General features: G+C 40.6%; 1 long non-coding RNA gene across 1 annotated transcript; it reads left to right on the top strand.

Annotated features, from left to right (window-relative positions):
- The first annotated feature begins 57 nt into the window (after positions 1-57).
- On the top strand, positions 58-9,083 carry LOC104622285. The gene is made up of 4 exons (XR_738050.1): positions 58-185; positions 3,588-3,693; positions 6,133-6,252; positions 9,051-9,083. It is a non-coding gene; the product is annotated as an uncharacterized LOC104622285 (long non-coding RNA).
- The last annotated feature ends 969 nt before the right edge of the window (positions 9,084-10,052 follow it).

The raw sequence follows: 10,052 nt of genomic DNA, 5'->3' as shown, positions 1-10,052 counted from the left end.
TCCTGCTGTATTCAGGTCTGTCTTTCTCTTTTTTTTTTCTTTTCTTTTTCTTTTATACAGGCGATACGGCTTATGGTTTCGATTGAGGAAGTTGTTAATCTGGTTGCTAGGAGTGTACATAGCTATTCCATTCCTAGTCAAACTTTGCCCTGCTATTCAGGCGAAGCTGGTCTTCCTAAACTTTGGTAAGTGACTCAGTGTGTTGGGATGGGTGAGGGGTGAAGGGGAGGAGTGTCTTTATCTTTCATTTGTCTGCTGTCACGTTCATGCTACATGTGTACAGCTTGTGAAGGATATGAACTTTCACAGGTTGTAAGTTCTCCAGACTGGTTTGGAGAGCATTCTCTGTGACCCTAGTGGTTTTTGTAGTATGTCTTTTTATATAAATGTAGTGACCAAACTGAAGCCAGCTTTCAGCTGAAAGAGTCTCCTTCAGGAAAACTGTGCAATATGTCAAATGCATTTTTCCAAAGGGTTCAACAAAGTTGCATGAATAGACAGCAAACAAGTGAAATTAAATCCAGTGAATTGTTTTTCAGGCAGTGACTCTTCACCTGAAAGCACTTTAGGAGAATGTTCTGGTTGGGACTAAAGAGACCTGTTCGTGCAGTCAGATTTAATGTTTTCCTTGTCTGTTTAGCCTTTACATTTGGTCAAACTAGCTCCCAGGTCATCCAGGGAGGCCTGAGCATCCACAGGATGGAAGGTGATGGAGCATCACTGTATGGGAGATACTTCTTTGCGATCTAAATTTTTCTTTAAACCTCACTTGTGTTTTGTAATGAAGTTTTGAAAAATATTTTCCTTTGATTGTAGAAGCTCTGGCTAGAAGGACCAACTATGGATATGTTGTTTTTATATAACCTGTGTCATTTTGACTGCATGCTCTGTATATTCTAACACCTTGGATCATGATCACTGTGAAGTGTGCATGTGTACAGGCCAGCTCTTGTGCCTTGATCATCAGAACTGACAGCTGGGTAACAGGAATAATGCAGGTTACTTCTATTTTTATCACCTTGCTTTTTCAGTGATGATTTTAATTTGCCCTTGCAGAGCTTTATTAGGTCTCCCTGAAGTTCCTACCTCTGTTCATTCCCAAGTGACGGAAATAATTGTCCTGTAACACTTCCTTGCACTAGTACTTGCACCAATATCACTGCAGTGTTGTTCCTGCTGCTTTATATAATGGAAGTCAGATTTTACTTGTGACAGTGCTCCCATGAAAAACTATTTGCCTTAATACAAAGTGCATTCTAACGCACTTGTTAGAAGTTTGTTGGCATGTTTGAGTAATTCCTCTCCACTGGAGAGTGACATTTCTCCTCCAGAGGAGTGGTGTAAGGTTTGCCCTGTCATATTGGTTTTTTTAACCTTCTGAGTATAAATCAATACTCTTCAACTAACTTTTTCTCTTCCTGTTCTGTAGTTCGAAATTTGCTTCCAAAACAGTAGTACAGAGCTTCAGGAGAAAGTGTTTCCATTTGTTTCTGGAGATAGCTAAAGATTAATTGATAGCCCACTGTTAGCAACCAAACCAATGTCTGAATTTGTTCTTGTGGACAGACTTTTGTTCCAGGTTATGAGATACTACATAGGCATCTCAAGTTGTCTCCACTGGAAGTCTTCAGAAAACTGAGATTTCTAGAAACATAAATACAGACTAGATCAGACTTTTGTCATGTGATGTGTTGCAAGTGGTACCAAATAGCTCTGAAACATGTCACTAAAATAACCCTTGGTGTGCTGTATCTCCATGTCATGTATGCCTATATGATGATGATGATAATCTGTTTGTGTAGAATAGATGGATAATCCCAATGATAAATGCCATACATAAAAATTGCCTGTATTTTTATATTTTTCTCTTGCTTTGAGGTAGATACTGGCCCTATCACTGTAACATTGGTATGTTCCTGTTCGTATCTTTGTAATACAAAATCTGACAAGAAAGTTGTAACACATTTGGCACACGGGAAAATTAAGGCACAGAGAAGTTGAGTAATTTTCCCAGAACACTGCTGGAAGTGACTTGTGCACCTGTCCAGACCTTGACCACAGAACTTACCATACTTTTGAAGGATCCACCATCCTTCAGAACACCACCAAGTTCTGCAGTGACAACATAGTGACCCAATGGGTCTCTGGTGGCATGCATGCTTTGTCTGGGACTCTTCCACATGCTTTTGCATAAGAGCAAACAGACTTGCATAGGTGTAGATTTACAGTCTAAGGGGCCAGCTTTGTCAGGTTAACATCAGCTGTTGTCTGCCTTGGGTTTCATGCTTGTGGAATGTTTAGTGACTTTTGCGGGGGGGGGGAGTGTAAATGAAGTGAGACTTGACTGTGACCATTATCAGTGCTTCTTCGTGTGTCAATAGCACAAAAACTTTGATATGTTAATTGTTACGCCACTAAATTTCAAGGAGGCAGAATTCCTGGTTCCGCTGGAGTGGAGCTCAAGTTTATGGGAAGAGCCTGAATCATTGGAAAAGTGAGTCCTTAGAACTGCTCCATGCTCTCAGTAGATCTGTATAGCATCTTTCTTGGTATTGGGTGTGTCAGAGACTGCTTAGAGAGGCCATACAGCATTGGTGGTGGAAGAAGCAGCATTTAGACTAAGCATGTCACCTCAATTGGTGTCTGTAAGACGTAGTTTGTGAACCAAGCAATGGAATACAAAATGCTGAAAATGTTTGTTGTTTGACTTTACTCATGTTGCTCATGTTTGAATCATTGAATATAATAAGCAATGAACAACTATGTGTTCTATAAGTTGGGGAACATAAAACATTTGGAAGAATAAATTGGGGTGTAGTGATTTTATTTTCAGGGGTCTCTTCCTGAAGAGATGAAGTTTCCAGCCTAACGTGATCTCTCTTAAATGCTGCAGTGTCTGGGAGATACGGCAATTATTTGATAGTCTTTGGAGAGTAGGCTAATGAACTGCATATCCTCCTAAAAGGCTGAGAGGACAGTGTTTACCACAATTTATCTTACTTTATCTTACTCATACAGGCCAAGAGCAATGTGATGCCTGCTACTATAGTGCAGTATCTCCTTTAGATTGTTGTATTATAGATGCTGAAACCACGTGTCATCCTGAAACATATTACAGCTCTGGGATGCACCCTTTATTCCCAGGGAGATTTTCCCATCAGTAACTTCCATTACAGCTACAATGGAAACAGTAAAAGGTTTTCCAAATCAGCTAACCCTCCCCATTGACACTGCAGGAATGACTATCTTGTGTCTGGGAGATACACAAAGCAGACTGGGCAGAGGTGGTTAAACGTGTGTCTCGGGAAGCTTTGTCATCCCCCACCTCTTAATTTTAGCCTGCTCCCTGTTTTTTTGATGGTTGCTTGTGTCTTCTTACCTTGCTGTCTTTGATGTTTATATTTTAGTCACAGTTGTAGCCAGTTCATCCTTTCACACAAAAAGAACAGGGTTTTCCCAACACAGTGGACCAGTTTGTACAACTCTCCAGTGCCTTGGTAAAGCAGTTTTGTAAGAAAATAAAGGTAGAAATTGAAAGGTTTCATATTCTGGGTTTTTTCTTCTTTTTCTTTTTTTTTGTATTTCAGTGAGGGTCCCATATTTCATTGACTTGAAAAGACCACAGGATCAAGGTTTAAACCACACCTGTAATTATTACCTGCAGCCAGAGGAGGATGTAACCATTGGAGTCTGGTAAGGAAGACTGTTCTGTGCAATATGTGCCATGCATCTTTATCTTTCTTTTTGTTCCCAGTGTTGTCTATCCAGTATTTTTGCTGTGCATGTGACAACCATTGCCTGCTCTGATTTGTGGATGTTTGCGTTTTCCTCTGCCAAGTGACCGAGTTCGTGTTGAAAAGTATGCAAATTTGTGGAGCTTGTCTGAACTCAGATCAGTAATGCATGAAACACAATCAGAAAACCTGTGCATTCAGAAAAACTTCATAATTTGGAATTGTAAAGGTTACAGGTCTGCATTGCTATAAAGATCGTGTCTCCATATCAGATGAGACCCAAGGAGTTAGAAGTTTTGTCATTCAACTGCTGTTCATATTTTGCTTTGCAAAATAAATGTGGGGGAAGATAGGAAAACAGGATCAAAGTGTTCAGAATAGGAGGAAGAATATTCTGTGCATGAAACGTGTAAGGTTTGGAGAGTGGGTGAGAATGGAAGATGCAGTTTACTGTCTTTACTCTCTTAACGAAACAAGTGTCAGAGCTCACTTGTCATTCATTCCTGACAAAGATTTTCTGGTCCCAGGCAAGGGCAATTCATTTTAGCTCCTTGTTACCCAAGATCAGCTCAGATGACTGGTTCTCTGTCTGAAAAGGTCTGCTTTCAGTACTTCCTGTATTATAAGACCAGCTCAAACCAGCCCCTGCATCTGTTTCTCATGATCACTTTCTATTGTGTCTCAACACCAGGAGTTTCAAAGCCACAGAAGAGTTCCTACTGGCTTTGAAGAAAAAGTCCCTGCAGTTTGAATATATATGCAAGAGCAGCAAACATCTGAAAAAAAAGGCTAGATATGATGTCAGGTGTGAGGGGAAGGGGGCTGTTCCTTAATACAGCCAGTGATGTTAAATCTGTAAGCTGTATCATTTGGAGTTTTCAGTTAAGTGTGTGTAACTTGTATGTGTCCACTAATGCAGTAGAGGCTTTCTCTTCACTTGAGGGTGAATTCATCTTTTTGAATGGGACAGTGATACCCTGTTACATAAAGATGGTTCCTTCCCTTTAAGTGGGTTCTGTTGAAAGACATGTTTAGAAGCTGGAAGTTCAGCCTTTCCAGGATAGGCTGGTAAATAATGGTTTGTATCTTCACGTGGACAATTAAAATTCCACCTGCTAAGCTGTTGAATAAGTTTAGATTGCAGTCTTGAGATTTTTAATTTTGTTTCCCTGACAGGTGTACTGTGTATCTTTATTAAAACAGGACTTCCAGCCTTGTGGTGGCAATTCGGAGTCAATGTCATTTGTCTTGATACTTGTAAGATAGATTTTCATGAAAGTTTGGAGCTTTGCTTTAATGCCAGCATAAAGTCTTGTGTTTGGTATACTTCTGAAACAAAGTCCTCGGACTGCTTTGTTCATAAGCTTGCAAAAGTCTTGAGGCAGAAGAGTTGGCTAAGTTTTAAGTCCTACAGTTGTTAGGGCACTTTTCCTTGTCCAGTACTTGATGTCTGCTGGCTGCTTGCATGCAAGTAGACTTTTTACATTGTTTCCCCCTGTGTTGGTTTGTCCTCTGAGCTTTACATCTGTGAGGAAGGTGTGGTAGATGGAGTTTGTTTTTCTTCCAAGTAGAAAGGCATGTGAGTACTTAAGTTACTTCTGACAGCTGTAAGCTAGCCCCCTTCTCAACAATTTGAGATGGTTGTGGGCATGTGCTTGCTTTCAGTGGTTGTCTTCTAGAGTAATTACCCAATTTAAATCCCTACCTTCTCTTTGGTCTGTCATTCCTCTCATTCCATTCTACCAGTGTTGAATTCTTTCTAACAGGCTGCCCAGCTATATTATTTGCAGAAGAACAGCTGAGAGTTAAAAATTCCTGGCTCTTCTAGACTGTAGCTTTTCCAGCTAAAATGTTATACCGTCAGAAAACAAAATACACGATCTCATCAGATTATGAGCGCCTCCTTTTCCTCAGATTGACTATGGAGTCAGATGTGCCTCTTACTGAATGTTCTTTCCAAAACCAGCTGACTTTGATTATTCTGATTATCTGCTGACCTAGTTGTGACTCTTGTTTATGTATAAGTATTAACATATTATTATTAACAAATTAACATATAAGTATGTTAATTGAAGTAATTAAGTACCATAAAAGCTGAGAAATTGAGATTCTTTCTTCAGAACAGTGGGAAGTTCAGTAATTGTGCTTTGGGTTTGCCTGTGAAGTTTGCCTTGCACAGCCCTGAATTTTGAAGGTAACAGTGATGGAGGTGAAAATGTAGAAATAACCCTAGCTACTACCTCTTAGATTTGGCCATTTGTTGGCTAATCATGACAAGTTTTATGAAGAGTGTGTGTGAGATGTGTAATCCTGAGTTGAGTTGATCAGAAAAACTCATAATTTGAGTGGCAGACACTGAGTAGTAACAGGACAGTGTAATTTTTCCTTCTGTATATAGGCACACAGTTCCTGCAGCCTTATGGAAGAATGCACGAGGGAAGGACCAGCTGTGGTTTGAAGATGCTTTGGGTTCCAGCCATCCTGTAATTCTTTACTTGCACGGCAATGCGGGAACAAGGTGAGGCACAAAACAGTGATAGATTTGTTTCATGCTGTGTTTTCCTGGCTTGCCACAGCTTCAATATGTTGATAAGAAAGATGGGGACAAAACTTTTTCATAGGGCCTGTAGCAATAGGACAAGGGGAATAGTTTCAAACTAAAAGAGGGTGGATTCAGACTAGATACAAGGAAGAAATTTTTCACGATGAGGGTAGTGAAACACTGGCACAGGTTGCCCAGAGAGGTGGTAGATGCCCTGTCCCTGGAAACATTCAAGGTCAGGTTGGACAGGGGTCTGAGCAACCTGATCTAGTTGAAGATGTCCCTGCTCATTGCAGGGGGGGTTGGACTAGATGACCTTTAAAGGTCCTTTCCAACCCAAACTATTTGATGATTAAAACCAAAATAAAATCTAAAATCAGTTTGGTGCTTCTCCTTTCTTTTAGAAGGGAAGCATGTTTTAAGAAATTATGCCTCTCCATTTGTTGAATGTGGGAATAGATTTATTGCCGTTATTGGAGATACCCGTTATTGTAGTTTACCTTGTATGCTCTGCTAGATGGACGCTTGACACTAACTAGATCAGGGAGAAGTACTTCTTTCCAGTATAGTGGTCTCTGAAACAAGACATGGGATAGTATTAGTGCTTCTGTATATGTGATTTAAATGCATTTAAGTAAACTTTCCAGTTCCTTTCATGAGCTTATTTTAGTAGTTAACACATTCTGAGGAAGGAAAATCAGAAGAAAAGAGGAAGGTAATGTTCCGGTCTTGTTTCATTATTGCATACGTACAGGACGTTTGTCTGGAATGGGAGCATTTCTAAAATTTGTAGCTTTATACTTGACCGTGTGTATGAGCTAAGGAGTAGGATGGTTTTCTATACTTTGTTGCTGGATGCTAAAAACTATTAGTGCAGCGTGAAACTTCTTGGATGTTTCTCAGAATCATGTTCTTACTGCCACATCTCTGCATGATATAGCGCTTTAGTTCAGTTATTAGAACATGGTCTTTTTCTTTACTAATATGTACCTTACAAAGAGTATCAGCCACTTTCTGAGTTTTGAGTGCCAGTGCATGTTCTTTTGAAACTGATGACTGCTCATAGATACCCTGCAAGAGGAGAAACATTGCAGAAATACAAGTCTCATGATGCGAAGCAAAGAAACTCTGTTTTAACTGTGTTGGTAGTGAAGGTTCACTAGCCTTTACGTTGCAGGAATGTTGCACTTTTTTCACCTAAATTCTTGCCTTAGCAGTGATCTCTTTTGGTACAAGGGCATGGAGTGGAAGATGCATGCTGTGAGCCAGGAAATGTGTGAGCAGATGGGTTTTTTGAAACTGGCCTTATCATCTTGTGCTGATGTATTACAACATTTAATCAAATTGTTGCATTATTTTTCAAATACTGCTTCACTTGTTTTCCTGCCTTTATTGGGTGTAGCAAATGATACTAATGGAAGCTATTCTGCAGCTTAATGGTGGTAAATTGGGACCAGTATCTGTTAAGTGCGTATTGATTAGATTTACTTCTTGCATCCCCCAAGTGCTACTGGGATATTGAGCTATGGATCCATTACATATTTCACATTTTCCTTTACTCTTGTGTATTGGAGAAGCTGGAGGGGTATTGGCTTTGCCATTTCAGCTTTAATATATATTGGTGTATGTTTCTACACTGCACGTTCAGTCTCTTGTCAAAGGGCGGCTTTATTGATGTGGGCTGCATTAACCATAAGTAAAAGGCACTGCCTTGACTTTCTGGTTTGACTGAGCGGTCTGGAGCTGAGGCAAAAATGTTATGTTTACTTGATCCCCTTAGGAAAAATTCCTCTGTTGCACTTTGAGGAATGCATGAAAAGGCACCAATGTGTGCACATAAAGGGTGACTTTCCAAGCAAGTGTGTTTTCTTCTTCAGACTTGTATGATTCAAAATTACTTACAAGCAACCCCTTGCATTGTGCCCTGAGTGTTTTTGGCTGCATTAGGTATTTTGTAGGACGGTTGGAGCTGATAGCTTTTGGCTGACAAGTGCATGTGTTCTTAGAGGGAGGTCTGGGAAGTGGCATTTTGGTTTGGAGGCTGCACTGACCAAACCAGTCGTGGCGTGAATGTTTTAGAGTTTTCATGTGAGTGCAGGAGTAAATCTACTCTTACATCTATATTAGACTAAAGTGTAAGTGTGGATTAGCTGTGTTGTGGATATATTTTAAAGCATGTAATGGCACATTCACTCTCCTTTCCATTTTATTTCAATTTATTAAAAAAACATTAAAGCAGATTCTTCCTGTGGACTTATTTACAGTGTTCAGCTCTGTTTTTTTCTGCTTAGTCTTTTGCACATGTCCTTTCTGTCCCTGTGCTTGGAGCCAGGTGAGAAAATCCAAGGGCCAGCTGCTTGGGTTCATGTGGTGAGTTCTGCTGAGGGCATCACACCTCGGAGAGCAGGGGTTACTGGCTGGGGCAGCACTGGTGGCAGGAGCACAGGGTCTGTAAAGCCAACAGGGACAGGCTGGTTTGGATGTATTACAGGCTTTGAAAAGGCCGATAGGAGGGTGGGTTGAAAAGTTCATTTTTACCTGCTGTGAGAAGAGATTTATAGGGAGAAGTTGACTTGAAAACCATGTCCTGCATAGCTCAGCAAAGCCTTGCTGTCTCCTTGAAGCCTATCACAAAGCAGTTATGGTGTTTCTTATGTTTGGCATGTTTGTGTTAAACTGGAAGCCTGAGGCAATTGGGAAAGTCTGTTTCTGGAAGCTTAAATGTTCACATGTGGGTTTATTTTTTTCTTCTCTTCATGAATCACTTCTGCCAGAGGAGGGGATCACCGCGTGGAGCTTTACAAGGTAAGTGGCTGTACATGTTGTCCAAGCAGTTGCATTAACATATCAGATGTGCACAGACTTGAGAAGACTGCTCATAACAGCCCACTGCCAACAGGAAGATAGCTTAGGGCTCTTAGTCTTCTCTAGATATGAAGTGTGTATGGGAAAAGGGGTCTGGAAGCTGTGACCACACTTCCCCATATTAAAAGATATTTAAAGGTCTTTTACTTGCTGTTGTAAACTGTCAGCTCCAACTGAGTTAATGAGGTTCTTTGCCAGGAATACTTTCACAACACATTTTGTAAGAAAAATTAAAAATTTTATTTAATCACAAATTTGATTGATTTTACTAGTATACTAATTTAAGGTACCATTTAAGAATACTCTTTCATACGTTACCAGTATCTATATACTCACCATCATAGAATAGAATATTTTCAGTGGGAAGGGACCTATAGATCATTTACTCTAACTGCCTGACCACTTCAGGGCTGACCAAAAGTTAAAGCGTATTAAGGGCATTGTCCAAATGCTTCTTAAACACTGACAGGCTTGGGGCATCGACCCCCTCTCTAGGAATCCTGTTCCAGTGTTTGACCACCCTCTTGGTAAAGAAATGCTTCCTAACGTCCAGTCTAAACCTCCCCTGGCACAGCTTTGAACCATTCCCATGCATCCTATCCTGGCTACCAGGGAGGAGAGCTCAGCACCTCCTTCTCAATTTCCCCTCCTCAGGAAGCTGTATAGAGCAATGATGTTGCCCTTCAGGCCTCCTTTTCTCCAAACTAGATAAACCTGAAGTCTTTAGCCATTCCACATAGGATATTCCTCCAAGCCCTTTCACCAGCTTTGTTGCCTTCCTTTGGATGCATTCAAGGACCTTCACATCCTTCTTAAATTCTGGGGCGCAGAACTGCACACAGTACTCAAGGTGAGGCCACACCAACACTGAATACAGTGGGATAATCACCTCTCTTGACCGGCTGGTTATG

This window comes from Phaethon lepturus, unplaced genomic scaffold (genome assembly GCF_000687285.1).
Source record: "Phaethon lepturus isolate BGI_N335 unplaced genomic scaffold, ASM68728v1 scaffold10796, whole genome shotgun sequence".
NCBI lineage: Eukaryota > Metazoa > Chordata > Aves > Phaethontiformes > Phaethontidae > Phaethon > Phaethon lepturus.
The sequence above is the reverse complement of the archived record's forward strand: the minus strand, read 5'-3'. Positions and strand labels throughout refer to the sequence as shown.